Raw genomic sequence first — 6,162 nt, 5'->3', positions numbered from 1 at the left:
GCCCACCATCTGGGAGAGACGCAGCCCTTCACACGTAGGGGAAATGCAGGGAACAGGGTGTAAGGGTGTTGCCACCTTAGCTGAGTGAATCCAGACCCTAGAAGGATTTTCAAAAGTACCAAGGCACCTATAAGTCTGTCATTTCAATGGGTGTGAGCTGCCTGGCTGATTCTGAAAAATCCACTAGGTGCCTAAACACCTTTACAAATCTGGCCCTTCCTCTGAGGAAAGCTTGGATATTATGAAGATTCTCAAGTAAATCTGGTAATTAACTTTCAAGTTGTAATTGGTTGGAAATGAGCCTTGAAAACATGCCCCACCCACATACACACATTGCTTCTGAATGAGAGAGAGAAAGAAAAAGAGAAGGAGTCCGGACAGGGAAGGACCCTTTCCTCATTTACAACAATTTAATTGCCTTTGCTTCACTACAGTCTTGGGCCAGCTCTAAATTACACTTGCTTCCGTATAAACTATGTCCCTCAGGGGTGTGAAAAATCCACACCCCTGAGCAACATAGTTATACCAACTTCAATGCCCCACTTCCACGTAGACATTGTTATGGTGGCAGGAGAGCTTCTCCCGATGACATAACTACCGCCTCTCGCAGAGGCGGAGTTACTAAGCAGACAGGAGAGCTCTCTCCCGACAGCTGAAAGCATCTTCATCCGAAGCACTACAGCAGCGCAGGTGTTTGTAGCGTACCCCAACCTTAATCAGTGCCAGGGACTTCCCCTGATTTCTGCCAGCAATTGTGATTCCCAGAAACTATCTCGGAGAGACTAAAATAAAAAGTGAGAGAACAGTGTCAGTGGTGCCCACAGTCAAACAAGTCAGTGGCAGAACCAGGATTAGGACCAAGGAATTTGAACTTCTAGTTATCCATTGGCTAGCAACTAGACCCCACTCCCCTCCCAGAGCCAAAAATAGAACCCAAGAGTCATGACTCCCATTCTCCACTACTGTTCTAAATCCCCTCTCAAAGCTGGGAATAGGACCCACCAGGCCGAACTCCCGGCCAGCCTGCTCTAACCACTAGACCCCACTCCTTTGCCAGAGTCAGGAATACAAGCAGGAGTTCTGACTCCTACTTCCTCCTGCTGTCGTCACTAGGTATTACTTCCCTCCCAGAACTGGAAATAGAACCCACGAGCCCTGACTCCCAGTCAACACTGCTCTAACCACTGGACTCCATTCCCCAAGAGTCCCATCCCCTGCCCCTGTTCTAGTCCATGAGACAAAGCGAGAAGTGTAAGCAATCTCAGTAGAAGAAGGCTGAGTGAATTCTGCGCAGTACATCACATCATCCTATCACTGTAAGTTTGCAGAAGAAAAGCTGCCACCTCCCGAATGAGAATCATCACCATCTAAATATGTAGTGAGCGACTTAAGGCACAATTAAAAGTGAATCTGTGAGCAAGCTGGTACTTTAAAAGCATAAGTGACCTGGGGATAGGCTGGGTGGAACGGGAATGACTTGACTGGATCTAGGTCTGGGTGAATACATAAAAAACACACTGTTGTATTCCAGGTGAACATGAAAAAAACAAGAATAATGACTTTCCAGGTAAAGTCCCAAAACAATCAAAATAGAGTAACATGGTATTAGAAAGACATGGAGATTGAATATACCCTGCATTATACATACAGGACCTCGTAATAAACACATCAGGAAGTTTCAGATTGTCTATCAAAACACTGCAAGAGAAAGCTCTACAGGATTTCTACTCCATAAATAAAATATAAATAGATATAGCTCCTCGACAAAACTGCTGCTAAAACTATTTGAGAGCAACATCCAACCCATTCTGCTACATGGGAGTGAGATCTGGGCCCCAAATTTAAGAACTGATTGCACTGACTACAATAAAACCCTGATAGAAATCCTCCACCGGCAATTCTATGCATGGGAACTTCAGCACCACCAGCTGCGGAGCAGAGCTGAGCCAATGCTCTGTTAAATCAACGGTCAGAAAAGAATGACCAAACCCAAGATGTGCTCAGAATGCTAGACCAGCAACTAAAAGACCAACACATCAGTCACTGGAAAAAGAAATCAAAAATAGCAACGAGCTGGACTGCTGCAGAACCCTGCAGAGACTGGTCACCTGATCAGCTGCTTCACTACAGTGACATGGGCAGAACTAAGGCAGATTGTCTCCAATCACAGAATCAGTGACCACAAACTAGAGGTCAGAATTAGGAGGCATAAAGCAGTCTAAGTCCAGACTGTGCATCCAGTGTGACAGAAGAGAGAGACTGAGACAAGAGACACTTTCTGCTCCAGTGTCCAAAATAGGAGGGAGTGCAGGAAAACATTTCCTCAAATGATCAGAAAACCTAAAGGACAGTTCATTGAAACGTAACAGAGAAAAATTTGTGCCTGGCCCTGTGGGAAAGGAGGGAGATGGCAGAACACTACGGAAAAACCTGCCATGAGCTCAGGGACAGAGGAATGACAAATGGACACAGATGGTCAAACCCCCTATGTAATCCTATCCTGGGCACGTAGTGCCCCCTTGGACAGGCACACGAGGGATCTATCTTTTTCTTACACATTGGTAACATTTCTGTAGCTTGGCCTCCCAATAAAATCTCATTGACCTGTATTGTTATGACAGAGATGTGAGTGGCCCACCATTAGGATGCCCCCTAGTAGTGCTCATGCTCTCTCAGGTGATTGACTCCAGTCACCCAAATAAGAGGCCTCTTCCTCCCTGACAGGGGGGGAGGCTGTCCCCTTGATAGCAGCCCTATCCCCATAAACGAGCATGCTGTGCCCCTGATTTTGGACTCATCCACCTGAATTTGGGCCCCGTCACAGGAATGGGGGCCCTCCCCACCACTCTTGAATGAGGCTGACAGCAGGAGGACGGTCACAGGGGAAGCAGCTGGGTAAGGATTGCCTGGCTGTCTGGCAGGACAGACTGAATGGTGGGAAAGCAGGAAGTGGCTGCACTCTTCTACCTGCACTGCTTTGAGATGAAAGACGGCCTGACACTGCACTGGACTCTGGCTGTGCCATGAAACTGAGCTCAAATAATTTGCACCCTAAGCTGGGCACACTCATGGTGCTGGGCATCAGGCCAAGTGCCAGTTAGGATGTGGGTTTTGTTTGCTGACACTGCAGCTGTGTGGTTTCTGATAATTGCAACGGAAAGGCTGTGACCCAGCTTTCCTGAAATGGTTTTACTTTCAGATTCCTATTGACTCTTTATTTTTACAGCACAAGGCAAACCAAGCTGAACAGACACCTCTTTCGGAGCTGTGATCACTTTCGCTTCCAACAAAAAAGAGTAAGTACTATTAGCTATTTAAAAAGATTTGAAAACTTCAAATACAAATCTGTGGGCCAAATCCTGAGTTCTCAGGAGGGGCTTGGGAATGCTCCTCTGGGATCTGGGTGCAGAGGAGACTCTGCGACATAAGTTTCCATTTCCTTTATGGGGACATTATGGGGTGAGCCACCTTTGCAAAATCATCTCTGAACCCCAAGGAGGTGGGGTCGGGAATTGCAGCTCCCCCACCTTTGACAACCAGCAGTAAGTCCACCCCCAAAGTGAACACAGCCTGAAGCAGCATTAACTTTCACAGGAGCCGTCTCACATCCCCTTTGATTTTAATACAACGTCAGCAATCCTAAAAAATGAGGATAGGGCTTAATAGGGGGGGTGAAATTCCATCATTCATAACTGAAATCTACAGAGACAGAGGGAGGTGGATTGCTCAAGGAAGGGACCCTCTGCACGCAGATCTCCCCATTCCCACTTCGAAACGGAACAGCTGCCTCAGCAGCCTTGTCCCCGCTCCCATCAGGAGATGGGCATGGAAAGCCGAGGGGCAAGGCAGCACAACGCTTATCATCCCCCTACGTAAATCTGAGCAAACAGCCCCAGCCTTTATCCCGCACAGTGGGGACCTCCCTTTACAGTGAGATTTCCAGGACAGTTCCCTGTGGGAAATTCTCTAACAGCACTGGTTTACGGTCGCCCCATTGCCTGGGACCTGCAAGGACAGGAGACCTGGACACAGGGTAGGGCACAGACTCCACACAGTCTTCCTTAGTCTTCTGTGAAGGGGGCCCCAAGGGAGTTTTCCCTTGAGAGGGAACAATCTGGGCTAAGAGCCTGCTGCACCGTCTTCTTTTTACTCTCACTGTCCCTCTAGCAATGTCAGGGCCAGGGCACGGATAGCCTAGCCTAGGGTTAGCGTCAGGCACAGGCCAGAAACCAATTACCAGGAATCAGGATTAAGAGACAAACCAGCAGGCAGCTAATATTCAGGGCTAATCAGAGTACCAGGAGGTCAGGATCAGAAGGCAGGAACAGGCAAACACTAAACCAGCTGTATGAAGCCCAGTTGTACAGACAACTTCCTCTTTCCTCCTCCGGCTTAAATAGGGGCTGCAGCCCAATCAGGAGTCTTGGTGCTCTGCCAGTCACAGTGTAGGGGCGGGGCTTGTGCTCAAGTTCCGCTTCAAATAAACCCCAATGCCAGCTGCTAATTGAGGAGTGGGGTGTGTGTGTGTGATGGGTTGGACTCCCCCTTTCATGGTGCCACCGGATGTGTTGGGGTCCCACTGATGTGCTTATCCCACCAGCCTGGATTCCCCTTACTCAGTGCTGCTGTGTGAAAATTGCCCCCTCCCTCAGTGTGGAGGAAGATATGCACAGCTCTTTGCCCCCCTCGCCCATAGTAAATTGCACAAACTGGGTTTTAGAAAACAAAACAAGTTTACTAACTACAAAGGATTAATTTTAAGTGATGATAAGGGATAGCAAACAGAACAAAGCAGATCACTGAGCAAAACATGCACCCTAAACTTAATTCACTAAAGAAACTGGTTACAAATAGTTTTTTTTATCCTAAATCTTGTATTAGGCAGGTTGGAGAGTTTCTGCAACTTAAGAGTTCCAGGTATTTCTCTTCACAGGCAAGACCCCTGTCTCAGATTAGGTCTGAGTCCTCTGTCCCCAGAACAGTCTTAGGTGTTTACAGCAGTCATCCTGGGTGGGGATACAGTGAAGAACTGGCAACCCTGATTAACTCACTCTCCAGTCTTAAATAGGACTGACATATGGTGGGAATTTTTTTGTTTCCCTGTTTGATTCCCCCCACCCCCTTCAGTGGAAAAGTACCAGCTCAAGATGGTTTCCTGTACAAGGGGACATGATCACATGACCTTGCAATGTCAAAGCATCCATGAGACAAGGTTTATTTGTAATGTCCACAGGAAGGAAATTGAGGCAGGTGGGAGCTCAGCATCTTCAAAGACTTATTGTTCTTCTTAATGGCCCATCCAGGCTGATTGCCAACTGTCTGGTGGGCGTTCCTCAAGTACATACACAGCTGGAATTGTTACATAGTAAATATTCCTAACCTCAGATATAGAAATGATACATGCATACAAATTGGATAACCACATTCAGTAAATCATACCCTTTCCAATGATACCTCACATCACCCATCTTGCATAAAACATCTTAGTTATGCCATATTCATATCATAACAATATTTCTATGAAGACTATGAGGTGTAGCCTCACAATGTGGAGCCCTCCATGGACCCAGGTTCAAGACCCGTGGGGCCTGATAGGCAGTCAATAAGTAGTGTGATAATTGTATCTGAAATTCCCAAGTGCAATCCAGAGCAGTGAAGAATGGTCATCTCTTACCCTGTAACCCTGAGTGCCTTACACTGCCTTGCTACTGGGGCTCGCTGCCTGGAATGCCTGCAACAAGCATGTATCCTAAGTCTATGTATTAGACAGCTCTGTTCCAACACTTCGGAGCCAGGAGCCTTCCTGCAATACCACTGGCTTCCATGGGTCTCCACCAGCCTTAGTTAACAACTGCTAAAGTGAGTCCACACTCTCCCCAGCCCTGAATTTCCCAAAAAAACATTGTTCCAGGACAGGGCTGGACTTTTCAGAACACATCAGAGATATAATATGTCCATTGCTTTTGTAAGAAGACAAATATTCCATAATTTGCTACTTTAATTGGAGTTATTAACCAGTTCAGTTTAGACACAGCACTGGACTAGTTAAGATTGAAAATAAACAATTACAAGAAAATTACCTGGCAGAGCAGGGTGGGGACTTTGGGGAAGGGGGTGGAATTGGGGCGGGGTGAGGGTGATGCAGGGGCTGGGCCGTGGGAG

Source organism: Natator depressus, chromosome 6 (assembly GCF_965152275.1).
Source record: "Natator depressus isolate rNatDep1 chromosome 6, rNatDep2.hap1, whole genome shotgun sequence".
Lineage (NCBI taxonomy): Eukaryota > Metazoa > Chordata > Testudines > Cheloniidae > Natator > Natator depressus.
Note: the sequence above shows the minus strand (reverse complement) of the source record.